Below are 27,805 nucleotides of genomic sequence, written 5' to 3'. Positions count from 1 at the left end.
TTTCAGTTTCTAGTCACCACCAAATGTTTACTTGTTACTTAACTGTAAAAATTGCTTAGGCAGTTTAAGAAACATCATATCAGAGGCCTGAGGCACAGTTGGAATAAACCAAAAATAAAGAATATACCATAGTACCCACCGAGATAATTTTTAAATTATTACTTTGAAATGTAATTGAAGTATTGGTAGAAATTGTTTTAAAGACAAACCCTAATACACTACCAAAAACTACCAAATTATAACTTGAGTTTCATTTCTTTTTCTTAAATAAGAAATAGGTGAATAGACATATTTGTTTGGGTCTTTTGGTTGCAGTCAAGTATCTGTCTATCTATGGTCAGCACTGTTGAGATCCCTGAAGCATGGTTATTTTGAGTATAATGCAAACAAAAGAGTAGCATGTGAATGCCCATCTTCCTGTTGCCTGGGACCTTCTAGATTTATGTTATTAAAACCACTAGTCATGGGCTGCCTTCTCCCCTGTGTCATGACTCTGTGCTCTGTTCCGCTGGGTTGGTGTAAGTCCAGCTACTACTGTGTAAACCTTGGACCACGTCTCGAGAGTGACACTCTATTAAGCATCCTGGGAGGTGTTCCAAAGTGTGAGCTATAGCAAGTTTAAAAACAAAAAAATTGTAGTTTGTCATAATTCCAGAGAGATAGAAAGCCAGAAATTTTAACAAAATTATTGGCGAATAGATCTTCTCAAGATGATTTGCTCACATGTGCTTCGCTGGCATCACAAACTCAGCTGTGGGTCATTGATGCAGAGAAGCACTTTGTCGGGCTGGGTTCGGCTTACAGCCTGGCAGAAGTTTCCTGGCACTTGACCTGCACCTAAAGCATCAATCACCACACAGCTGGAGACCCCTGTTGGGTTGAAATGCAGTGCTCTGTGGAGGCAACATCACAGGGAAGAGGATGGACTTTGGTTTCAAGTGTGGGCTCCACCTTGCCGTAGCTGCACGAGCTGAGGAGGCGACAGCTGCTTGAAGGTGGGGAGAAGGACCAAGGTCCAGGCCCGCCTCACACCTGGCACCTAGCACAGGTGACACAAACCCTCATTTCCCCCTTCTCCCCGCTGCAATGAGACGGGTTTACAAGCCCATTTGGGCTCCCTTGCCAGGGTTTACAAAGGTTCGCTGAGTTCAAGCAGTCATTGAAGGAAAAGGATAACTAGTTAAGGGCAAGGTTGTCCGAAGAGGCTGGAGTATTTTCTCAGAAATTGCCAGGGAGGACACAGACTTTTGGATGTGTTTAGTGGCAGGTGGCTTGAAAAGTAAGTAGCAGTTTCTTTTGAAGATGTAAAGAGACAACTGAGTTGCAAACTCGTAAAATTGGCTGTCTCAAAATGGACATCATTTTCTTGTTGTGTAATACTTTCCTGTAAATAGTTGATAGTTGGGGCTCTGCTCAGGTTGTCCTGGGACCTGTTAGAATTTTGTTTTTAGTTCTCCTGACTCCCGGCCAAGCCACTTATGCCAAGAACACCTAGCCCTGTCGTAACTTTCGATCAGATTTACCCTGCTTTGTACCCGTCATTGTAAACGGTGCTGGGTAAGTGCCGTTCTTCTTCGGGGGCCACAGGGAGTTCATTTACTTTAATAGTTTCCTTACCAATTGTATACAAATGATAAAAGTACCTACAACTTGGAAGTTTTCTGTGGCCTGTTTTTCAGTGTATATGTGATTGGGGGAAAGGAGGGAGAGACTTAAAGAGAAAGAGATTATTTAGGATCAGCTTGTATTTCTGATGTTTGTATAACGACTACCTAAATGAAAGAGGTTATTTCATCTTGAATTATTATTTGTAAAGTGGATCGAGCTTTCCTTCAATACCCATTGTAATTTTAGGGAGGAATTCATTCCCAGGGAAACATTTCAGTTTCCCAAAATGTGATGCTTGACGTTGACAAGGATCTGGCTCCTAAAAGGCCTAAAGAAATCTCAAAGCGCCTTAGAAGATGTCAATCAAGACGATGGCCCCTGAGTTGACAGGAAGAGAGGTCCATCCTAGGGAGTCCTCAGGAGTTCTCGTGTGGATCAGGGGCAGGTGGTATTTGGAGCGCCCCTAATTTGACCTGATTCATTGGTAGCGCCTAAAATCGTTTCAGAACAAATCTTTCCAAACCAAAGTTGTAAGCGTTAGATCTGTGGCTTTTCAGACTCTGTCTGTGGGGCAGGGGCCTGCAGGGTCCCCTCAGGGATGGGGAAAAGCCGGCTTCTACTCGGCATTCCCGTGTCTCACACGATAGACTCGCACAGCTTGAAAAACAGGAGACGGGTTACGAGCTAATACTGGGGTTCCTTGGCATTTGTGGCTCTAACGTGTCTGGTTTTGGCTGTTCCAAGCCGACTCATAGCGTGTAATAATCTGTAGTTTTACTAAGGCACAGATGTGAACAGCCTTGACTGCAGGCCGCGTGCAGGGCAGTGTGTCTCAAGTGGTGAGTGGACCCTGGTCACTGCGGTCATCTGTGTCTCCACTCGGCCTTTTTCTACTCATCACTGCATACCTGCTTTAGGGGGAAATTACAGACTATAATGGGATTTGTACTTTGGGGACTTGCGGATATCTGAGAGGTGCCCTCACAAATGTCTAAGGTCTTCTGTGTAAAGGCCCAGGACGCTGGACAGCTGGATGAATGGGGGTGCCGTGGGCCAGGGATTATGAGACGGGTCCTGGGAGGGTCCATGTCACAGCCCCTCCTGAGCGCGTGTGGGGTGCAGATGCGGTGCATCTCAGCTCTGAAACACTGCACATGAAGGGACTTCCTTATCCCACAACCTGGACTTGCGAGGATTATGACTATGGAAAGCCACCCATTAAGAAAACTCACCTCCCTTTCTATTCTGTGCCCAAGCCAAGACAGATGTTCCTGAGACTGTGTTGTGTTTGTAGAAGAATGTCTATTAGTGGTTCATTAACTTGGATCATGTTTGGAAATCTCTGTGAGCTTGCTTGTTAAAAGAAGACACTGTGCCTTCCTGAAAACAGCTATTCTGTTGAAAAAAAAATGCAATTCAAGTGTAGTGTTTCTCTCTCATATCAGAGTTACTACTTGAGGCTCTGAGGGGACCTCCAGCGCAAGCTGACGTCGATTAGGTATGGAGTAGCTGGCAGGAGTCGTAGTGTGTCCTCTCTGCTCTGTGGCTTTAAGCGTAAACATGACCCCAGTTGTTGCGTTTGCTGATCCCGCACCTTGCCTCCCCGATGGATGCGGAGCCGCTCTTCCTGTCTTAGTCATTTTAAGAGCTCATGAGAGAGAGACTAAAATGAAGACAGATGGACATAACTTAGATAACTTATCAGAACAGGCATGAAAGCATTTTCCAGCTATGCCCCATCGAATGCACTTGAGGAGTAATAGTCTGTCTTTTTTTTCTTTCTTTAATTTCATTCACTTCCCTTCCTGGTGAGTCTTTGAAACAGCCAATTCCCGATTTTAAACGCTTGTTCTGGGTAAGGAGTTAAAGTGTATGCATACAAAGTAAAGATCTGACAGAGGCACTGCTGAGCCCACTCAGAGGGGCAGCGTGTGCAGAAGGCCGGGCGTGGTCCCGGGTGTGTTCTTCCTGGCTGCCTGTCCCCTCCAACCCCAGGGCCTTTGCTCCTCCAGGGCTTGCTGTCCCTCGGAGCTGGGAGAGGGTGTACCTGTTCTGAGAATTCCCATGGTCATCTTTCCTGGGGTCGTATGTTCTGGCATCCAAGAGAAGTGAGTGCCTCGTCATTTCCTTGACTAAGTCATGTCAATTCTCTGCCACTAATCCAGTTTGCAAATTGAAAAAAAAAAAAAAAGGAAAGCATCTGCTCAACTGGGTGGCCATCTAGTCTCTCCAATTGTGAAGACAGCTGAGGACACCAGATTGAATTTGCTTTAAGCAAACTGGATATATGAAAATTGAAAATTGAAAAAGTGGATGATTGTTCACTTTTCAAAAGTTCCTTTACCCTACAAAAAAGATGAACAGGAGGATTTCTTTAAACACCAACTTCTTCCAATACTCTAAAAATAAGATGTAATTAAGGTCCTGTGTTTCTAGAGCATACTTTATGCATAAAGGTGGTGTGCCAGTAAAAAATACTGAAAGTCTTTTAAAATTAACTTTTTAAATTACTAAAAATTTTTATCTGATGGGTTTAATTTTACTGAATACATACATGTTAATAGTTTGTGCTCCAGATTGGGGGAGGGGAAGAATACATCCTACTATGGATAGTTTGAACATAACAATTTTAAAACTGAGGGCAGCGCGTCATGTGACCGGCCACTCATTAATCTTACAGTATCTGTTCTTGGAAACCCAAAGTCAAACCTTTTAACCTTTAAGCTAGAAGGAGAGCTGTCTCGAGCAAGCTCTCACGTAAAATTCATGAGCTCTTAGCCTCAGCCCCCAGCCTAAGGGCCTCCAAGAGTCGAGGTTATTCCACTGCCCGCAGGATGAATGTCATAGGCTGTTTTATACAAGTTGTCTAGGAGGGTTAAGGGTTTAGCTGGGTAGACTTTATATTACCAGGATGGCTGTGTGGGGTTATTCCAGTTCCGTTCATGTAGACCTTTGTTCAGCATTGAATGTCCGTTGAGAAGCCCCATGCCAAGCGGCAAAGACAGGCCTTGGCGTTGCTCTTCTGGAGCGCAGGCTGGTCCTCCCGGCCCTCGCAGCTGGCAGCCCGCTTTAAGGTCCCAGAACGGCACCTTTGATAACCTGTTCTTTCCCTCTTTCTCATTCTGCTGCTTGTCACCTCTCCTGCCCCCTGCCCCAAAGTTCAGGGTGTCAGGGTGTCAACGTACAGACTTGTCAGGCCACATGTGAATTGTTAACAGAAACTGTTTTTGTTTTTCTTGTACCTCAACAAGGGCATAAGCTTTGACTTTAAAAAATATGTGTATAAGTACCGATTCCTTGTTGCTCGTGGCGATTCTCTCCTCCGAATGGGAGTGGCCCAGAGAGAGAGAGAGAGAGAGAGAAGTGTTGGGAGGTGGAGGAAGAAGGGGGAGGCCAGTTTGGCTGCTGGGAGCAGAGTGGAGAAAGGAAGGGCCCTGACTCTGTAACGGCCAGAGTGGCGTGGAGCGTGTGGGCCGTAGAACCACTGGCGCCTCCAGGAGCAAGGCGAGGGGCTGTGGGCCTCTTTCACTCGCTTTTTCAATCCGCCATGGCGGCGCTCATAGTGCAGGAAAGGAGGGAGAAGACGAGGATGAGAGCAAGGCCCTCCCGGGGGTGTGGACCAAGGGGGGCCTGGGGGCGGGGCCTCAACTGATGCAGAAGGCCTTGCAAGGAGGCAGCCGTCAAGTAGCGTGTTTTCAGTGGCTGACTGAACACTGTCAGGTAGAGAAGGGAGCGTTCCACGCAGAGGGAATGGCAAACGTCAGCCTCGCTCCTAAAACCCAAGTATCAGCCAGCATCTCTGCTCTCCCCTTGCGTCGCCAGGGCTCCTGAGAAGACGGCTGGCAAAGGGGAGTCTCCATACCTCCTGCCTCCTCTGTGATGGGCATTTCCCACGCAGCCCCTCACATCCTCCCCACAGTTGGCCTTGGTGGTGGGTAGTCATCTCTATTTTACGGTTGAGGAAACTCACAGTAGCTAAGGAACTTGCCCAGGGATTGCATATCCAGTAAGGAGCAACTTCAGAGCTGCAAGGCCACCGATGGGTCCGATTCCAAAGGGCACACTTTCAGCCAGAATGCTGAACTGCCTTGCCATAAATGAGCTCGCTGGAGGGTTCTGCCGGACCCTGAGACCCTGTGCCTCCTGCCCACCAGCGCACATGAGGCTGGATCTCAGCACCTCTGGCGACAGCTCAGTCCATCATGGACCCGAAGTCTCTGTTATATTTGGATCGTTCAAAAGTCTGTATTATATTTGGATCATTCATGCCAAGTGGCGTAATTTTCCAGGATTTAGTATCTGAGAGATTTGAGTTAAATGAATAAAGGACGCTGTAGGGCATACAGTGTATGGTAGGACAAGAAATCTGAGCGTTAGCTAGATTCCCAGCCTTTGTGTGCCCATGGGCAAGTGGGAAACCTCTGAGCTTCAGATTTCTAACGTTTAAGAGGAGAATTTTGTGCCCTGCAATTCCCAAGGTCTGTTTTAGCACTAATGTATATGACCCTGCTTTCTATTATGTTGGAATTACATAGCTTCTTTGGGGAATCCAAAAATGGGTATGCACCGTACATGTGTAGGCGGGACGCAGGAAACAAAACGTGATCTCCATTTAACAGAGGAGCCCTGGGTATCCCCCATCGTAGAAAGGAACTTCCGTAATAGGAAATCGTTCCCTTTCTTTTGTTTTAATTACTCTTACACCTGATTCTTGGGAAGACCTGACTTCATACTGTTCTCATCTAGTGGGACATGGCTCCACACATTTGAAGTAGGTTTTTGTAGAACAATAAAACATTTAGCAAATTCTGTTAGAACATGTCTGCACACACTGCTACTTTTAGATCTGTGCCAGCCGTCCTGCTCCCATATGGGCTGACCAAGCGGATCAGCTGGCCGAGGCAGATGGGGGCCTGGCATCCATGAATAACTCTGGCACCTTCCCTTCAGCGTGGCAAGGCAGGCTGGCTGAGGCTTGGATCTGAAAGTCTTTTGAAAGGACCTGGTTTTTCTTGGTATTGCTCTATCTCCTCCCTATTTAGCCCACTGGTGGTGAATCCAATAGCATCAGTGCCGGCACAGATCATACCCAGGGTAGGTTTTCTTTCCCCTGGCTTCACACGCCTCCTCCTTTTGTGGAGGACAGGAGACAGGGTGGTGCATTCCGGTCCGTCAGCTTGGCCGATCGCTGGCTACTCTGATGAGACTTTTCCTGGGGCAAGAAATGAAGGTTAATGATAAAGGGCTCAGAGCCTCTCTGTAGATTTTGTCTCTTTCTCAACAGTAATTTAGAAGTGATTCTTTAAGCTGTAGGTAATTTTCAGTCGCTAATAGGTTATTTGGAAATCAGATCACATTTACTGAAGGAGGAAGAATGGGAAAGAGACCACAGAAGCCTCTATGCTGTGACTGACGTTAACCTAATACCTGTTTCTCCCTGCTGTTGGTTCACCTGTGGTCATTCCTGCCTATCCTGATTCCCTCCTCCTTCTGCGGCCCTGCGTTCACAGAAGCCTGGCCACTGGTTCTAGAGCCAGGTTTCCACGGGTAAGAAAGGGTGTGGCTGCTTTGGAAGCAGCTGGACCTCCCCTGCAGTGCTGGTCCCTGCCGGCCCCTCAGCAGCCGTGTGGCCCACGGGTCCCTGTATGGGGTGACCATTCTTGTGTGTGTAGCTCAGGGATGTGCAAGGAAAGGCAGATAATTTGGGCGTGAGGCACACTTAACCTGAAAGCCAGTCTCAGCCGCTTTCTAGCTGCGTCGTCTTTCCCAGGTTATTTAACCTCTTTGAGCCTCATTTTCTCATAAGCAACGTGAAGTTAATGAATCTGTCTGCTTGGCAGGGCTGTTTGCGTAGGTTAAGTGGGACGTGTACGTCAGTGACCTGGAACCTGTGGGACCCCCCAGTGAGTTACAGCTGGATGAGGGGCCCCCCAAGTCAATTTGCCTTCATTGTGCCCATTTTATAAACGAATAACTGCATTTCAAAATTAAGGACAGTTGCAGCAAATACTTCATTTATGGCAACTTGAGCTGCAGAAAACTGGTTCTAGAACTTTTACAATTACCTTCCAGGTATTACTTCTACCTCCAGGCACGGCTACCTCTCAGTTTACTTAAAAAAACTTTTTTCGTACCACGTTCTCATTGAAAAATGCCGTGTTTGGCCTCCTACTCGTCATTTGCTATGAAATGAGAGCCCATATCATGGGCAGTTATGCAGCGCACTGATCACTGCTAACAAAGAGTGATCCCTGAAGAAGCGAGAACGCTCTTCACAAAACCTCTCTAGTTAAGGAGTTTGGAATAAGCCGTCCTGCCCACGGTACCACTCAGTGGCAAGTCTCGGGGGGAGCGGCGGTGTCTGTCTTTGTGACTAGGCTGTAGACGCAGAAGCTCGTGTTGGATTCGCCATGTAAAGATGGGACTCCACAGCACGCGTAGACGCTTCTGCCCTGTGGTCCAGTGCGCACCGCAGCGGCGTAGCCGCGAAATGAGCTGGAGCTGGGGGACCGCAGCCACCGTGGCTTTGAGTCCTGGCTCTCTCTGCTCTTTGCTGGGTGCCTTGTAACACGGGGCAAGGCGTTTCCCCCAACCCAGCTTCTTTGTGGAGGCGGTTAGGTCTCGCTTGCAGGGTGTTCTTTATAAGACACTCAATATATGAGGGGTAAGAGTAGGAACAAAACAATGCAGAAGAGATGCATTATAGTAAGTAGTGGATTCATCGCTATTCAATGTTACCAGCCAGAGGTGGCACCTAGAGGAGAAGGAGCTGGTCCTCCTTCTGCCCAGTGACTCAGTGACCCGCATACCCATGTAATGCCAGGTAGGTCCCCTGACCCTCAAACCTTAGCCGCCTCTCATGTCAGCAGGGTACCCATTATACGTTCACGCCAGAGAGTTCATACATGTGAAGGGGCTTTGAAAACTAAAGCGCTGTCCAAACGTGAGCTGTGCGACCGTCATCTCCGGCCCTCTGTACTGTTACTTGCACGAGAACTTGATGTTTCCGTCTTAATGTCCCCCTTCTCCAGTGACGGAGTGGTTTACTGTACACACTCCTGTAGCGATTGCATCAGGCACTTAGGATATACGCTATCACAGCCCAGAAAGCCACGGTCGTAAAAATACTTGCCAGAATTCCATAATAAATTTTACTTACTGTTTGTTTATTTCGAGTTCATTTGTCAAGACAGCAATCTTTATTTCTCTTACTTGGCAACAAAGAAACCCAGAAATTTAGTCTGTGTTGATATACGTGCATGTGTTACTAGATCATTCTCGTGGATGATTCTCATTCCCCACCACACGATTTGAGTAAACTTGTGTCTCTTCCCTTTTGTTCCCCACTGTGGTCTCTATGCCTTTTATCCCACGAATGCTGGTTTACTCTGGACAGCAACCCTATTGTATTACAGCAAATCTTATCCAGATTTAAGAAAATGGCTCTGTCCCTTTAGCACTGTAGCTTATTTTCATTGTCGTTTTCTTTCTTGAGTAGCTTTTATGCCAGCATTTGAAGGATAAACTCATTAGCAAAGCACTTAGAATAATCCAAGTAATAGATGATATCTTGGTGCCAGTTTCGTTTTGTGTGAATCATTCACACATTTCACAAAGTTGTGTCTCCCCTTATGCCAAAGCCACAGTAGAAAGATGAAAAAAATTATTAAGCTTTTTGTTGCCACACATGACAGCCATCATGCCTTAATATATTTATATACATATATAATATAATAATGACACAATATAGTAGTATGATATGATATGAACGGTTGTTTCAGCATCATCTAAGTTTTACCAGCCTCCAAAGCATAAAGATCAAATCAAAATTGCTAAAGTTTTTCAATTGTTGAAGCTTATCATTTTGTTACTAATGGGAACTAATGGCCCGAAATTTCCAAATATTGAACCTAATTCCTCATTGTACCTATGACAGCTGTGAAAGTCACAGTAAACTTTACAGTCCCAATTCATTATCATTTTATCAAGGCATGGTGAGGTAGTTTGCATAGTGGTTAAACGCTTCAGTTTTAGGGTCACACTTCCCGTGTCTAGGTCCCATCTCTGCTTACCAGTTTGTACGTCTTTGTAAAGTTATTTGAAGTAATTACTTAAACTAGTCCAACTAGTTGGATCTTAGGGCTAGGTACTGTGCTCTTACAGATTGCGTCCATGTTGTTATACTTATTAATGGATCTTTCAACTTTTACATAATTATTTCTTAATTTAAGGAAACCAGTAGCTACCCCAAATAAAGAGACAATTCTTAGATCTTAAGACACTAAAAGATGTGGAAATATGTATTTTCAGAATTTTACCCCCATAGAGCTTAATGACATCATCATTTAAGAAGATCTTTATTGACTTCAGATGCTAATAGATGTGTCGCGACTTCTCTGGTAGTTCAGCTGGTTCTCGTCACCAGTCTAAACTAGGATGGTAGGCACCCCAGACGCAGGGGTTTTGTAAGCCTAACCATTGCCACAGTCGGAAATGGTTCTACCTGGGTGTGTTCTCTAAGGAGCCACGAAGGCAGGACCACATGGACCCATTAAAAGTTAGTCGGTGGCTTTCTTTTTAGACCTCATCCACTGAAGTCCTCAGTGTATACGTGAAGGAACCACGGCCCAGCAAGGTTAGGTGATGTTGTGAGTTACTGGCAGAATCTCGCCTGGAGCCTAGCCATGCTGACCTCCAAGACAGGGGTCTCTTCTGACCCATCCCCCCACGAGGAGAGCGATGAACGCTCCGGTTCTTCCTGTTCCGCTGGAGGAAGACATGGCATTTTAGAGCACAGAAATTCATCAAACATTGAAACATTTGCTGTTGTATTCACACCGTCTCTTCTTTAGGAATTATCTTGGGAAAAAAAAACTAGGAAAAGTTATTCCATTGACCAGTGATGACCAGTTATTGTTCCTTTTGTCAACAGGCAAGATGATGAATGAAGTTCGGGCAGCTTCCTGTGTCCCAGGCCTTGTAGACATAAATGAGACGTGCTTCAAAGTTCCAATGTGCATCACATCGGATCTTGTTTAAGGAAGCGTTAAAAGGAACCCGCCGTTACCTATTGAAGGCTCTGTGCTCTCAGGCATTGTTTCTGATTGAATCCAGAGGTTGCAAGCATGCCTCCCTGTATTACCTGTTGGAGCAGGTTTAATTTTATAAATTTTAAACACAAACTCTATGAGTTTCTAGTCCATAATTGTTCTTTTTGAGGATCCACTCAGACGAACAGTACTGCATCTGTAAGAGATACACACTTCCACAGGACCAGAATTTTTTTTGGAATATAAATGGCAACAAACTCCAGCTGTAGCATCATCCTGTACCAGTGATGAAAAGGACAGATTGCAAGGAAACCGTTCGGGGGGAAATGTCATGTTGTGTTGCAACTACAGATTACTAGAACCATAGCTTTAGCAAATCGAGGCTTTTTTCCTTGAACATGACATGCATAAAGTGTAGTTCTTGACTGGTGGCTTTAATCCGTCATTATTAGTCATCTCCTGGACAATCTCAAATGTTGAAAGCCTTCACCTTTCATTAAAAAAAAAGGAATGCAGCTTTGAGAAAATCCAGGTTCAATGTAGTCTTCCAAGTATCTCACTTCAGCCTTTGTGTCCTGGTCTTACAAACAGCGGGTACCTGGTGGCAGATGAGAAGCCTAGTGGGAGAGGAAGGAAGGGACAATGAGTGGGTATATCACATTGTATCGTCAACATACTTTATAAGTACGTTTCTTATTCGCTTCTTATTCAGGCAGAGATTATAAAAGTTTGTTGCAAGTATCCAGACCAGGATTTGTGTTTCAGAAATTATCAGTGTTCACAATACCTGCAGGGAAAAAAAACCAAACTCAAATATGAGCACTCTTTACACTTAAAAGAATATTTTTATCATTCTTTTATTTGTTTTGGCTCTGTCACAAATTAAAGTGCTTGGAATGCTGTAGTCTGTGGTCTCTTGACGTTTAATCAATGAGAACCTAACACTTGCACAGTATGCTGCCACTTGGGACATTCATAATAAAAAATGAAACGAATTTTGGTTGATAGTCATTTATTTTGCTTTGTAGCTTAGCGCATCTTTCATGGTTCACCTGTGCCTATCAGCCAAGCGATTTGTATGGCCATATATCTAGACATAGAGATATATACATAGTTAAGGCCTTTCACAGTCTCTCATCGAATCACTGTCGTTTTCTATATTTTAACAACTACTCTTTATTTGTTGAATGCATTTCGATTATGCATTCTACAACACGGATTAAAAATAATTCTTGAGGATTCTGCCTTGGCTTTCTTCAGTTTCTGATCATACCATATTTTCTATTAGATTCGTTATAGTATCATTATAATATATTTTGATATTTTCTATTAAATAAGTAGAAAATTGGAGGAGGCTGTGGGCAATCTGGCTCCAGCTGTGGGCTTTTCAATCACATCTTTCTTGTTTGATTCCGCCCCGTGTGTTGTGTGTTGGAGTATATTTTTATGTATTCCACAATATTGTCCTAAGAAATTAAAAAACTCCAAAGAAACCCAACACGTGAGCCTGTGTAGAAAACGTAGACCTTGCTTGACACTTTTACTGCATTTGAAATGGAAATAAGAGCCCTTTCCCTCCATTCTTTTGTAACTAAACCTGCAATTGGCGGATACACCACTCATCCAGCTCCCAGCTCCCACCCCACTGGCATCCCCAAAAAAAGGAACAGCACGGATTTTGGGGTCAACATAGACATTCTAGTACATCTATGAGCAAATGACTTTGGAACTCTTCAGTTAGGGGAAAGAAAACCTAATAGGAGGTTCTGGGTTCTTTTCAGTGGGTGGGTGGCAGGAGAAAGAATAGAATAGTGAACAAACTTAACAATAGGATCAGTCCTTTAGACTGAGTTGTGTACAGTGTTAGCACTTAGCCGGAGGTGCGTTTCTGTGATCAGGTGTACATCCAGGGCCCATCTGTTAGAAGAGTAGTCTTTTTAAAATCCCAAGGCACCATAATAAGGGCAGAGGTTGATGCTTTTGTTCCCTGGATGAATTCCCTTTTCCAAAGCCTCTGCTACCTTCTCTCTGCCTGAGCATCTGGACAAGCTCTCTTTGTGAAGCAGCATGAATATTTAACAGTCCACACTCCATCCCTGCCTTCAGCCTGTGGCAAAGGAAAGCTTTCAAAAGTCACCATTCTCTAGGGACTTAAAACATTCTTAGCTGGATTTAAAGACAGTATTAGGTGACTTTGACAAACTGAAGCTATTTGGTATTTACACAATTAGAAAGAATCCTTGATGTGGGTTGTTTGGTTTTATACTTGAATTCTAATACTGAGATCTCATTTAAATGAGATGGGTGGTCTTAAGCAACGTCTTTGTGGTTAATGAATTCTTCAGAGAGGAAAAAGAAAACAACCTAAACATCTGTTTCATAATGGTCCCCGCGTAGGAATTACACATAGATGATTACTTATATTCAAAGCAATTTGTGTTTTAAATGATTAAAGAACATAAGTAGTTAAAATGGTTGAGTTTGATTGTTTAGAAGAAAGTCTCTTTACGTTTATTTTAGTAATTTTCCTAAATTTGCTATTTCTGCATCCATTTGTTAAAATTGGGGAATATTCCACACTTCTGTGGATGGCATCAAATCACATCCTTTTTATGGCTGGGCTTTCCTTCAGGGGACTGCTTCAAGATTACCAGGAAAGGATTCTGGCACAGTGTTTAGACTGGGGCATATTTACTGTTTTATAGATACTTACTTCACCCTTTAGCATCTGTGAGAAATGTTATGTTTACTTCTCTTATTTCTTCTGAGGTATACATCTCTTTCAAAACATTTTTTAAAATATCAGAGAAAAAGACTCTACCCATGGGCTATCAGGAAATGAGATGGAATTCCCTGGCAGTCCAGTGGTTAGGACTCTGGGCTTTCACTGCTGAGGGTTCAGGTTCGATGCCTGGTCAGGGAGCTAAGATCCCACAAGCCATGCGCTGCAGCCAAAAAAAAAAAAAAAAAAAGGAAATAAAATGAAGCTCATTTTCACATTCTTTTGTTATTGCAAAAATAAATTATTTTTTAATCCAAAAATATACAAACAAATCAAATATAGACAGTTTAGGAAAGAAAATTGTAAAGTAGAAAAAATATATGTTATTATCTAAACTCTTTATATACAGGCCCAAGTACAATACTCAGTTATATTTTTCTAAAAAGATATAACATTCATAATTTTTTATAAGAATAAATTTTTATGGTAAAATATATGAAATAAGACAAATGAACTCAAAAGAAATTGAATAAAAAATTATTTTACAATAAAGACTAAATTATAAGATGACCAAAGGAAAATGATAAAGTAAAAAATCTATTAAAGGTATTTGATAAAAAGTAAGGAAACACTAGAGTCATTCTCACTAACAAGGCAAGGAGTTTCACTACCATAACATTCATAATATTAATACAAATTTTAAAATCCACCAAAGGATCTGCAGCCTAGAAATAAATGTGGCTTTCAGCTGGCTGAGACTAACAGCTTGCATGGCTAGGAAAGAACCTAATACACCTTTTATAATTTTGCCTGAATGATCATGGGTGAGAAAACTATTCTCGAGTAGAAGCAATTGCTATTCCAAAGATTAAAAAAAAAACTAGATGAAGACTGAGCCAAATTCTCATTTTATATCATCTTAAAGGATCCTCCTGAAAGAGTTGCATTAATATTTAAAAGTCCCCCGTACAATGTCAAGCAAACAAAGAGCCACAACAAACACACTCAGTGGGCACCTCCCTCCTTCTCACGGCATCACTCCTGTCCTTTCATTACTGACAAGAAAAAGAAAAAAGCTAAGGAGGAAAGAAAGTCATTTTTGCCAGAAATGTCCATGTTATCAAGAGTTTTACTTTGCCTGTGTAGACGTAAGCACATGTACACACTTGGCGGGCCTGGAGGCCATGGCAGAGCGACCCGGATCCACTGAGGTCACAGAGAAGCAAAACTTCCCAAGACGAGGCCTGGCCGGGGACTACCAGGAGACCCCGGGCAAGGAGAGGACATGCTGGGGTCCTGCCACTAGAGCTGGTGGGGAGATGCCTCCCCAGAACGTGGCCACCAGCACTAGAGATGGAGGCCCTCACCTGTGTGCCTAGGCCTGACCCCAGCTGAGGCCCTGACTCCTTCACACTATCTGACTCCAACCCCAAAGTTTGGCTTTTTACTAGAATGTTATACATTTGTCTCCAAATACCAATACTCCTTTGTGCGTCCAGCGCATATTTATTTAGTGCTTACTAAATGCGCAGGACTGGTTTGAGATCAGAGGTAAAGCAATGAATGAAAATGAGGCTTGTGCACATCACTCAGATCTGCATGTTAGAAAGGAAGACGGGTGTGCATTGTGTATTAAACAGAAGCTGAATGCAAAAGAGGCTCACATGGGCAGGTATTAACCAAGTTTCCCTAAAAATGACTAGTTTTTTATTAGCTCGTTTCCACTGCAGAAAAAAGAAAACAGTTCTTACAGTTTATCTTTTTGCTGTTTTCTAGCCAGTGATCAGTTTATCGTTTATTTGGTTTTAAGAATCTTGGCATTATATTTACTTACAACAGTGAACCATCCCTAGTCAAAAGGATAATATTTCTAAGAACTTATCTGATTTCCGTGGCCTGGCAGCAAAGTTCCCTGGGGAGAGATTTTGCAAATAGGTTCTCTGATTGGACATTCCTCGCAACAGATCCTAAACAGGACCCCTCTTTTTTGAAATCCCTAAACTTTAGCAAAGAAACAAGTACCACCGTCCATGAATGTGGTCATTACATTTGACACAAGAAGTGACAGGTTTCAGCTGTAAGTGGATGGAGGGAAAAACTCAAACTGCTCTCAGGCACAGTGACTTTGGCTTTACAGAATGACTTTGAAAAACTATAAATAGAACAGGAGAAGCTATTTCTACTATTAAACCATTCGAATTCAGAGTTTCTTGAGAGATCTCTCATTTCCAAAATATATGTATACTTAATGGAAGAAGGACAGACTAAAATGAGAGGGTGGATGGAATACGTGGAAAGTTATTCTTCGCCCTCATGTCTCCTTGAGCCATCTCAGCAGTACACAAACAACAAGGCTGGTCTTCCCAGATCCTTGTCACAGTAAACAGATGCATAGAAGTAGGTTGACTCAATGTTTTCAGTCTAGTTATAGCATGCTTAGGAAGATACTACTATTAAATACAAAAGAGGAAAATAAAAACAATAGAAAACCAGTGAATTGTGGATTTCATTATCATTAGCTCCTATCTTTATCTGAGGTAGAAGGATGCATCAGATCTAAGTACAAGAATTTACCTAACTGGATTATAAGATTTGTGATGTGTAGGTTTGCTTTGGAAATCCAAGGATTTCCATTCAGTGACGAACACTATAGACCCATGCAGGCAATACATGTTTCTTAAAACAAAGTATTAACTCTGATAAGTATAAGCATGACCACCACCAAATCATTTGCTAATTATCCTTTCTTGGACTTCAGCCAAGACATAAGCAGTAAAGTTTCATTCAACTAAAATTCTATTTACAGTCAAACTAAAAGCAGTAATTCCTCAGGATGCTTAACTGGACCATCAAATTTTTCAAACAGGTTCTGCAAGATGACATCAAAATAAACTCTTATTTCCTAGCATAGTAGGGGATTGAGGCTTTTCCAATGAACTCCTATTTTTAAGGAATTTGAATATATTTCTTATATGCACTAACGCAAATGCCCTACTGGCTGTAACCCTACTGTCTTTGCCGTTGCCAAAGGCCATCAGAAGGCTCCTTACCACTCTGGAGGCCATGGCAGTGCCAGCCACAGAGCCTGCTGTACTAAGGACTAGCTTCTAACATGAATAAACATGAACTAAAGAATCACTTTCCTCCCAAGAACGAAGCAAAAAGGAACCCCAATTAAAAGAAGAGATTTACATAGTGCATTTTTATTCAGCCCTTAACCATGGAGTCACTAAAAACCAGCATCCTATTGCAATCCTTGGTGCTTGCATTAAGTAAGTTTCTTCTCTTATCAAATTTGTTCCATTGCCTTTAAAGAAACCAGATTCCCTTATTCTGGTGTGTCTCCTCAGCTACTCTCAGCTCAGTCTTCAGTTTGCTACATTTTATTCTTTGCTTGAGTTGCACTTGGCTTGTTTGGCAAATACTTGCAGCTGAAGATGCTTCCAGGCGCTAACACGGTCGTTCCCAACCTTGTCTGCACATTAAAATCACCTGGGCAGCTTCAAAAAATACCTATGCCTGCATCTTTCCCAAGAGATTGTGATTTCTAGGGTGTGCCCTGGGTGCTGGGAGTTTTGAAAGCTCTCCAGGGTATCCTCCTATGCAGAAGTTTGGGAACTGCTGGGCTAGAGGGAAGAAAGGAAAGGGTTGGTGAGCCTGAGCCTGAATCCTAGCTCTGCCTCCTGTTTGTTGTGTGATTTGGGGTAAGTTATTTTCCCTCTCCGAGCCCTGATTTCCTGTCTGTAGAGTAGAGATAATCATGCTGGCAATTTTCTCAACTGTATAGTGAAAATATCATGTACATTACATGATCAGTGACAGCGCGCGTGATGTGTTGGGCACAGGAAGTGGTGGCTGCGGTCATTTATCCCGAGGGTAAAATAATGTTTACTCCGTTCCAAAGACAAGGAAATGCACTGTGGGTGATTACGTGATGGGCTTAATGAAAAGTGAAAATAGGTAGGGTGACAACCAGGCTTGCTGCCACATGGGATGCCTTTTTTTACCCCCTGACAATTGAATTGTTCATCTATTGCTAGCTTGTTGGAGAGAATGATACAACGTTATACTCAGAGATAAGGCTGTTGTGTTTATCTGTTTTCCCAGGGTGGGGGGAATCTACCCAGTTCTTTGTGAACAGGATCTGGATGGCAGATCAATCTGAGAAAAACTGGGAAGTGGATGCTTTTGAAAAGGCCAGTTTGACTCCATGGGTTTGGTGGGCACGTTCGCTGATCACAGCTGGCCCCGGCCAGGGACATCCCTGGGGACTTCCCGTCACATCTGTCCCCAGGGATGTCCCTGGCCACAGATGTGACGGGAAGTAACGGGGTGGGGCTGTCATTGTCTCCCCACACCGTGCCTGTCACCTCTTAGGTCCTGGTCGCATTAGAATCTGACACCTGATTGTATTTTTTAATCTAAGTAATCTCTCTTCCACTCCCCAATCGTTATTTCTTGTTTTGCGTTCATCTCAAACAAACAAAAATTAACTTCATTGAGAAAGAAAGGAAGAACTATAAACACAGTGTCTATTGGGATGAGTGTGGTTCCTGCATGCAGACTCAGGGACCCGGGTTGGGTGGGGATAGACTTTCTATCTCATTTTGCCCAGTGTAGCCCTGGGGAGGTGGTCTTTTGTGGAGTGAAGAGGGGAGGTGAGTGGTGTACATTCCCTCCTGATAGAATCAGAGGAAGATCGAGTGTCAGAGCCCAAAGGAACCTGAACAATCACTTGAACCCCAGGGGTTCCTAACTGGAAACACTCTGAAAGTGTATGCAACATCTTAGGCAGGTGGAAATGTTTCTTTGATGGAGGCCATGGCCATTTCAGCAGATTTGCAAAGAGCTTGGTAACCCTCCAGTACGAACCGATTTTACTACTAAAGGAACTGAAACAAAGGAACCTGTTCATAAGCACATAGGCAGTCACAGTGGGGACAGAACTCAGGTGGCCGTGTTTTTCTCCCAGCTCCGCTCCCCAGGTTTCACAGCAAGTTTGAAGCATCATCGGTGGGTGGGGGGCGCTTAAGCCACAGGTTCTGCTAATTCCCCATTTATCACAGCCCGAGTCAGCGCTAATGTGATACAGAATGAGGTTTCCACTTTCCTCTAAGCAGGGACGTTTCGTCCCAAAGGCACTAGGAAGAAGGCAGGGCTGTTGTAGCTGCCAAAAATCCTCCTTATTTTAACCTGCAGTGAAGATTCAGTCTGGCTCAGAGTTTTAGCAGGAATCGGGCCGTAAATTGGGGAAAGTAGGTGTCTTAGTCCGTCAGGCTGCTGTAACACTGACTTTGACTGGGGGGCTTCTAAACAAGAGACACTTATTTCTCGCCGTTCAGGAGGCTGGGAAGCCCAAGATCAAGGCGCTGGCAGATTTGGTGTCTGGTGAGGGCCATCTTCTCTCTGAGCCCTCATGTGGAGGAAGGGGGGGAGGCAGCTCCCTGGGGTCTCTCGTATAATCTCATTCGTAAGGGCTCCGCTCTCACAACTTAATCACCTCCCAAAGGCCTCCATCACATTGGGATTAGGTTTTTAATTTATGAATTTTGGGGGGACACAAACACATGGTAAATAGCAGTAGGCAAAGGCCTCTAAGAGAAAGGATGCTTTGTATTTCCTTTTTCTTTCTTTAGCATAGTTTTGTTTTCACGAGGGAGGGGTCCTTAGCCAAACAGGTTTGGCAGGATGAAGGGATCTGACAACGGTCTGCGGGACTCTGTTAGACCCCGACACCAACAGGACCATCTAATTATTGTAAAACTATAATTAGAGAGAAAATGGTAGCACACAGGGCTCCCTGGTTGTGGTCTGAGCTGTAGGTGGAAGGATTTCGTGGGATCCACGGAGAGCCCCATGTAGAAAAGGCTTTGGTGGCACCCCTGTGCGCCCCCCAGGAGAGAGTGCGATCTAGTGGTTAGCAATTCAGGCTCTGGAGTCGATTTGGCCCGGATTGGAAAACCCCGGCTCCAACACGCGTTAGCGCTTAACCTCATCTTCCTCTAAGCCTTCGCTTCCCGTCTGTCACATGGAGGCAACTGTGCCTGCTTAACGGGACTGTTTCGAGGACAAATGGGAAAATGATTGAAAGTGGATTCTGGGTCTGACAGATCCCATCTGTTTACTCTGTGGAATGTATTCTGCATTGTGAAATTATATTGTCACTTTCATATTATTTAAAAAGTGAATGCTTTAACTGCACTGGGAAGGAATCAGTCCTGATTGTTCAAGTTTTAAGTTGATGATGAAAATAAGGGACTTTTGAATGACCACCTCCTGTTCACCTTTTATTTCAGCTGCTGTGTCATATGACCGACCTCAAACTTTTCCTGATTTGTTTTTTATATTTCCAAGTCAGAAAAGGGTACATTCTTGTTATAAGTGATTCTCACAAGCATAGAAATTTATAGAGTCAAAGATGACTAGTCCATATTTTTCTAAAACAGCTGCTAATAAACTTTCTAGGTAGATTGGTCTGGCTGAGCCCTCCATGTGGAAAAGCCTAGAAAATGCCTTTGATGTGCATTATTTTTACACACGCCTACTGACCTAGCCTCATCCTGGTTTTCTTGTGACAAACGTTTGAGGAGTTTTGCACTCCAGGAAATAGTATTTTTTTTAAAAATTTATTTATTTATTTACTTTTGGCAGTGTTGGGTCTTCGTTTCTGTGCGAGGGCTTTTCTCTAGTTGTGGCAAGCGGGGGCCACTCTTCATCGCGGTGCACGGGCCTCTCACTATCGCAGCCTCGCTTGTTACGGAGCACAGGCTCCAGACGCGCAGGTTCAGTAATCGTGGCTCACGGGCCCAGTTGCTCCGTGGCATGTGGGATCTTCCCAGACCAGGGCTCGAACCCGTGTCCTCTGCATTAGCAGGCCGATTCTCAACCACTGCGCCACCAGGGAAGCCCCCAGGAAATAGTATTTTGACAGGATTATTTCCTGCTTTAGAAAGTTTCATAGCTGCTCTAGTGGTGTTGAGCACAGGAGGCGGAGTTTGGTGGGAAAGGAAGACCCACGTCCCATGTGGGGACGTGGAAGGAAGGAGAGGAGAGATGCAGACTCTTCTGGGGGACAGAGAGTCCTCACGGAGGCAGAGAATTTGGTACTGTGTTGCTGGAGACCAGTAGGTGCCCACTGATGCTATGGTGCTGGGGTCTAAGACCAGGCTGGCCCCAGAGAGGGCAGGGCTGCTGCCAGCATGGCCTGTGCCTTGTGCAGATTGCAGAAGGGGCCCCCTTTGCCCCGAGGGTACACAGCACAGAGAGAGGAACAGAGCTGGATTTCAGCCCTTGCACACCCCTTCACAGATGCTCTTGTGCAGTATGCAACGTGTGCAACTGTGCTCAGCAGCTTGGTGACAGATGCAGGAGCTCAGTCATCCCCCCCCAGCCAGGAAGAACGAAGGTAGTACTGAGGCACAGGCTCCTGCTCACTTAGACCCAGGTTTTGGAGGGATGTGGATGGTGGAGACGGTGCTGGGGAGATGGAGAGGTTAAGGATCTTCCTTTTCAGAATCTGGAGAGCATCTCCATCAAGCTTCTCCATGGCTTTGTGGACATTCGCAGCCTCTGTCCCCCCCACCGGCTGCCCTCTCACATTCTTCCCGCGGCCAGGCTCTGCTCCCCGCCTTATTCTAAGGCCCCTCACTCCCTTCCCTGGCCGCTAGGATTGTGACCTTGGCTGCGAACGGCCATAGCTGTCGTACAAACACACACACATCACACACGGAGACACCCCCCGACACACACCCGTTCCCATTGCTCTTAAGAATAAAACCCGGATCCCTAATGTGTCCTGCACTGGCCTGCGGTGACCTGCCCCGACCCTGCCTACCTCCCAGCCGACCCCCGCCCCGAGCTTGAGCTGCACCGGTGTCCTCTATCCTGCCGAGATGCCGTGCCCTGAGGGCTGTGTCAAGGCCTTATTTTGAAGGCTCCCAGCTCATATGTCAAACACTCAAATGCACCCACATGTCACATTAAATATTTTTTGGTGCAAATAATATTTTAAAGGTTTCCGTATTTCAAATAATTTGGAGATGATTGGACTATGAGTGACTCCTTTAATTTGAATGCCTGTGATTTCTCAGCCATCTTCCACATGCTTGAGGAGTCTGACCAAGTGAGGGTGTCTAAAGCTGCACATTTTCCCCAAACACAGTGAAAGATTTATGACCACTAGGCCCTAAGACGGTTGATAGCGTGTTCTGTTTTATTTGCATTTTACTAAACAGTAATGTCAACTTTGTAGTTTTCCTTTCATATTCGGGGGACAATGTTGTTTTCAGGCCTCACACCTTTCTCTAACGTCCCCCCACCTCTCCCCACCTTGCCTGGCGAACTTCTGCTCCATCCTCAGATCTTGCCTCAAATGTAAACTCCCCCTGGGGAGCCTTCCTGACCCTCCTTCGGGGTCAGTGCCTCCTGTCTCGTCATCTCATAGCGCTGAGTCACTTTCCTGCAGAGCACGTCCTCAGACTTTCATTTCAGGACCATCTGTGTGACCTGCTCTTCAGGGTTGCTTTCTAGCACCAGGCAGACTATAAGTGCCGCTTTCATGTGGATGTAAGCGGCCCTTCCTCACAGTCTCGGAATAATCAGAGTTGGCCGTGTAAGCAGCAGCCAAGCTGAGTGGCATTTTCTTTTCACATTCACTGGGCTGTCATGCATTTGCCTCCTGGCAACTTTAAGAAGTCCCACCATCTTTACAGAATCAACATGCTGGTGTGGGGAAGATTGGTGCAGTTTCCAGTAACAGAATGTAAATAAAGACCCATGGCAATTCAATGTTAGTATTTTCATGGAACCAGACTGCTCGAGAGGTCACGCAAGCAAAACCTGTTCCAACGCCCTGCTCCCCGTCCTCTTCCATATATTTCCCAATGGTCTGGGGACAGCGCGTAAGGCACACAGATCAAATTCACGGGGGCCCTGACTCAGTGAGATCCTTCAGAATGCCTCAGTAAAAATCCAAATGACCTCAACTAGTTTATAAAATGTCCCCATAACACCAGCATGAAATTCCTTGGGATTAATGCCAGGTGGTTGGCCCCGCTGAAACCGTTCCCCTTCCCCTCCCCCCAAAGGACGAGGACAGGCGGGTGGCCGGCCAGAGGGGGTTGTGGGACCCCCTGGGGTGACTGACCCCGATAGAGACTAGCCTCCTACGACATGCGCTCAGGGATGGAGGGCACCAGTGTTGGGGCCGTCCTGTGAAAGGATGCGCCCACACCCCTCTGCCCCTCACACACACCCGGCTAGTGACACACACACAAGGAACAACTCGTTTGTGGAATACTTCCTATGTGCCAGGCTCCCCACCGGGCCCTTTAGACACATTTTCTCCCTTAATTCTCATAGCACATCTAGCAAGTATTCTGTGTGTGATGGCATTTAGAAAGGTAGGGTAACTCGCTTAATGTCACGGCTGGTGGGGCTGCAGCTGAACCCCGTGTCTGTCTCCCTAGCTGTCGACCTACCCAGCCAACCATCAGGATCACCCAGACAGAGACTGAGAGAAGGATGGCAAAGCTGTGGAGGTGTTTGGTTCCCCACGCAGAGCCCGAGTAGGCCAGGAGCCTGGTGAAGGGGAGCAGGGCTTTCATGCCCTCGGGCGAGTTCCCAGCCAGGATTAACCTGCTTCCTCTCTTGAGATGTTTTGGCCTTATATTTCAGCAGACTGGTAAAGAAAATGAAGAATGTGTTGCTGGTAAAAGAAAAAAATGTTCAAACCCAGTGAATCATCGGAAGCCCCTTATCATTCTGGGGCCTCCTATTTCAGGATTGCTTGTAATATGTCTGGCATCTCGAAGCTGCCTTGGCCAGACAGAAATGTAGCCCAGGAATTCCACCTGTGACTTTAGGCGCAGCAGTTCTTGAGGGAGATGCTCAGGGAGGTGGGAACCAGGAACCAAAGGTCTCCAGTGGGATGTCTGATCTCCTTCCTCTGGCAGGAAGGCAGGCTATGGGGGAGAGCGTTTCACTAAAACCACGAGAGCTGAAAAGTGGAGAGTTGAATGAGGTAGGTGGGGTGGAGGGAAGGGGTAGGACAAAATCCAAGTACCCAATGGGTCGTTTATTCAACCTTTAACAAATATTTATCAGGGCCCTGGGATACAGTCGTGAACAAACAAGCACCCTTCCTACATAGGACGTAGGTTCTGATGTATGAGCTACGTGCGTGGTCTGTATGTTCTAAGACAGAAAGCCACAAAGATGTGGCTAAAATGATTTCAGTTGTAATAAGTGCAATGATGAAAGTCAGAGTCTGAGGGAGAGAATTGGGGGGAGGGGTGAGAGGAGATAAAAAGTACTGCCAAGGAAAACTCTTTTAAGAGGTGACATTCCACCTGTGACTATAGTTCAGATTCGTTTCTAGGTGCACCGGGCAGGCCCTGAGGAGTGTTAAGTGGGAGAATGTTATCATTCTAATCACATCACTTCTGCTGCCCTGCAGGAAAAGATGGAAGAGAGCCCAGTGGGAGAGCAGCCCCAGGGCTCTCCCTGAGGTCAGGGGGGCTACACAAAGGTGAGAGAAGGAGAAGTGAGAGAAGAGGGTGCATGTTTTTGGAGGCAGCCTCAGTAGGACTTCCGGGTGGGCTGGGAATAAAGGTGTGTATGTGTGTGGGGGGGCGTGGTCAAAAGATTTCCGTCCGCATAGACATGGCGCCATTTTTCTAGGTGGAGAAAGTAGCTGTCTAAGCAAAGGGGCCCTGGGGTGGCCGTATGGGGTCTTGGAGAGCTGGGGGGATGAGAGGGCGGGGAGCACTGTGGGTCCACTGGTCAGGGGTGACGTCGGTGAACAGCAGAGATGGAAATTGGTGTGAGGATTAATCAAATGCGGAACGTTCGATAAAGCCATCAGCACGGCGCTGGGAGCATCGTGATGACTCAGTAAACGGGAGCTGTCATTTCACTAGGAACGGTCCAGATCCCTTGTAGGAGCCAGGACAGGATGGGCAGAATAGGAAAGGACAGGAGTGAGACCTGCAGGGCAAGGCTGGAGACAACCTATAAACGCCGTATGTCTTCTTGGGGTCACCAAGGGAAACCCAGAGAGTGGTGTCAGAAGGGAGTGGGTTTCCAGCCCTGAAAACCCGCAGGCGGGACGGGCACAGCCATCAGTCAGCCCTGGGAGGGTCGTGGGTCCTCAAGGTCAAGGGGTGGGCAAAGCCTCTGCTGTCTGACTTCTGACCGCAGAGCCTGGCCCGGCTCCTGATGCCCTTGGGTACGTGGCCCTCGGCAACAGCAAATCCCCTCCCTCGTGCTTATCCTCCTTCCCGTGGAGAAGGTCCCCTCCAGCCCCCATGGTTTCTGCTGTTCCCCTTTCCATCTGGTTCCCCCTTCACCTCCCCACGCGGTCCGGTCTGGCCCATCCACTCAGTCACGACGTGCTGAGAACACAACTCAGTGACGTGATGAACAGGTGAGAGCCCGGGACCAAATGTTTTCCTGCCATCCCGATTCTTTCTGTGCCCAAAAAATACACTCAAGTTTTAAATGTTCCCTGTTTCAGACTATAAATGGAAAGGGGACCTCGATGTCAAGTCTGCACTCTCAAACTAAATTCCCACTGACTTGAAGCAGGTGTCTGACCTGAATAAGCTCCGTGGAGTCAGACCTCATAGGGAAGAACACTGATATATTAGGAATCCATAGTGCCCGTCTTCTTATCAGAAAATGGGGGGAATTCTGTTTACCTATTTCATAGGATGTGAGCTGTAATTATTGAAAGCTAATGCTTTTAAAAACCGGAACTTGAGATTTCCCAGGGGATGCTTTTAAACTCAGGCTGTTCTAACACAGACACACATGTCCACACACACACACACTCTCATTCCTTCTTTTCAGACCACGCACATCTCCACAAGGTTCACTGACCATCCTAATGAAAACAGCTCACGGTGGCCGTGACCTTGCAGAAACAAAGGCCAGAGCCGCAGGCTTTAAGTAGTGTGTTCCTGATTTTAAAAGCTGCCTGCTTATGACCTTCCTTTCTAAGTTTTCCATCGAGGACAAGTCAAGATTTGAAAAGATGTCATGGTGGGGCAGTTGGGAAATGTGATGTGTGGCTTCTGTTTTCACTGTGGGGACATTCCCAGGCCTTCCTGGGTCCCAAGAGGCAGGTGGGAAAGGACACAGCCTGCCCCTGTCACAGCCCATCCTTCACAGGACAGGAAGCCCAGCCTGCCCCTGGGTCCCTGCTTCCCTGACACAACTGGAAGTCTCTCACCTTTAAAGCCTGGGGAACCAGGTGGGCCCGGGGGTGTGGTACCTGCTCTGAAGGGAGGGACGTCGGGGGAGTCAGGGTGCCCCATATGGGCAACATCTCGTGCCCCAGGAAGGTTCTGACCATCCTCCTTGCACGCCCGCTCCCCAAGTGAAGACTTCCATGTTGAAGGCACTTTGAAAGGCCAGCAGGGTGAAGCTGAAAAGAGGCTTTACAAAACCCTACCCAGGATGGCGGCATTTTCCTGATGTTCTTAGGGCAGCACGTCACACTTTTTTCCCATCTACTTAATGGCAAAGGGGAAAAAGTAAATCCCCATCCTCTGGGGGCCAAGGGCACAGCTGTGGTCATCACACATGTTGAAATAGCTTGTTTTATCACAAAACTCCTGTGTGATCATAAAAACATGTGCAAACTTTGCACTTTATTCCAGCAAGTAGGTTTGATTTAGTACACGAGTCTTGGGTTGTACTATGTCTAACTACCTAACTCTCCGACCACACCTCCCCTTCGTCTTTAAATTTAATCTGTTGGAAACCGAGATCATTATCTTCCTGGCTCTTGTTCCTTCTTGTTTTCCCAAGACTGTTCAAATCTTGCAGACTTCCCTGCCAGTTTCCCAGCTTTGTTTGCTGTTTGAGTATATGGGCAGAGGTGGAGACCAAAAACAGACAAACAAACAAAAATAAATAGGAGACTGACGAAGAAGTTCCCAACAATGTCCCATTGGCAAGTTGCATCTGCAAAAGAGTGTGTGTCACCTCTGTTCTAATACAAGGCTGGGAGGTGGAGGGAGTTAAAGGAACAGCAGCAGAAATTCCAGACAGAGTCTGTTCCTTCTACTTCCCAAGCATCACGTCAGAAAGCTCGTAAGAGCTTCGGGAGGAGACCCAGCGTAATAACCTTGTCAGTAAGTTTAGTTGAACCGTGAAAATCAGGCAGGTGACTTAACTGACTCTTCCACTGAACTGACTGTGCTTGTCCAAGTATCCTCTGTACACTGCCTTAAAGAACTTCATTCATTGCTGTGTGAATTTAGCAGATGATGCCCCAAAGGAAGATGAAAAACCCAGGGAAAAAATTAGTTTTCTTAGCTAGAGTAGGAAGTGTGCAATAATCAGGAATGCAAGAAGCATCCTGGTGATTTCTCTTTTAAGTGGTGTCCTGCCCTTCATCTAAGAGTCTTATAAATGGAGGTAATGGGGCACTTAGCACCCAAGCACTTCCCGTGCCTTGGGTCCTTTGCTAACGGTCCCCCTGCAGCCTGACGCTTCATTCCCTTCACACCCCCTGAGGTGGACTCTCTTGTCACCCTCATTCTCAGATGGCTTAAGGGGATTTAAAGACTCCCCCAGACTCACACAGCTGCAGAGTGGCAAAGTCAGTCTCCATACCCTGGTCCCTCCGACTCAGGAGACGCACCCAAACCTACACCCGCCATCTCTCTCTCTGGAGAAAACTTGCCTTTCTGCAAGATAAGGAACAATATGTAAAACCAGAACTCTAGAACCACATTTATCTTTCTGGTTGTTAGTGTATTTTATATTTAGGGCATGCATTTAGTGAGGCACTGTGTTTATTTTTCTGCCAGAGGTTATATGGTCTTTTGGGAGTTAGAATTACTTATAATAAGAAGATATTTACTTCCATAATTTAGCCAACATAGCTTTTGGATTAATTTTATTAGCTCCTGAAGCTGGAACTGTAACAACCAATTCATACAAACGCAAAGTTTTCAGCATCTTTATAAAGCCTACCTCAAGAGGGAGCTCCTTGCAAGCCTTAGATTTATTCAGTTCTCTCAGGCCTGAAGCTTGATTATAAACCGTATTTTCAGAGAATGGATTGCAATCCTGTATGAGTAGAGACGAAGTTCACAGAAGAGGCTCAAGGAAACAAAACAGAAGTTTAGGAATTTGAATCCTTAGGTGGGTGGCCATGAAGATCCAGGGATTTAAATTTTATAAAAATTACTATCAAGAGAACTTAAAGAAGAACTTCTACAGTCTTTTAGTGTGTGGAATCATAGCACTAGAAGGGCTCTTAAGAAGATAGGGAGAATTGTCGGGACTTCCCTGGCGGTCCAGCGGTTAAGACTCTGTGCTTCCACTGCAGGAGGTGTGGGTTCAATCCCTGGTCAGGAAGCTAAGATCCCACTTGCTGCATGGCCAAAAAAAGGAAGAAGAAGAATTGTCT

General features: G+C 45.5%; 1 protein-coding gene across 3 annotated transcripts in view; it reads left to right on the top strand.

Annotated features, from left to right (window-relative positions):
- The window catches only part of SCAF8 (SR-related CTD associated factor 8), a 201,286-nt gene that overhangs the window by 126,098 nt on the left and 47,383 nt on the right, over positions 1-27,805 (top strand). The window contains exon 21 of one of the 3 annotated variants that reach the window (XM_036871922.1): positions 10,541-11,561. The exons of the other annotated variants lie outside the window; for them this stretch is intronic. The gene's annotated coding sequence lies outside the window, so the exon portion shown is untranslated. Of the gene's footprint in view, positions 1-10,540; positions 11,562-27,805 lie in introns of those variants that run through there. 3 annotated transcript variants of the gene reach the window in all.

This window comes from Balaenoptera musculus, chromosome 12, assembly GCF_009873245.2.
Source record: "Balaenoptera musculus isolate JJ_BM4_2016_0621 chromosome 12, mBalMus1.pri.v3, whole genome shotgun sequence".
In the NCBI taxonomy this organism is placed as follows: domain Eukaryota; kingdom Metazoa; phylum Chordata; class Mammalia; order Artiodactyla; family Balaenopteridae; genus Balaenoptera; species Balaenoptera musculus.
This window is presented reverse-complemented; position numbering and strand designations above follow the sequence as displayed.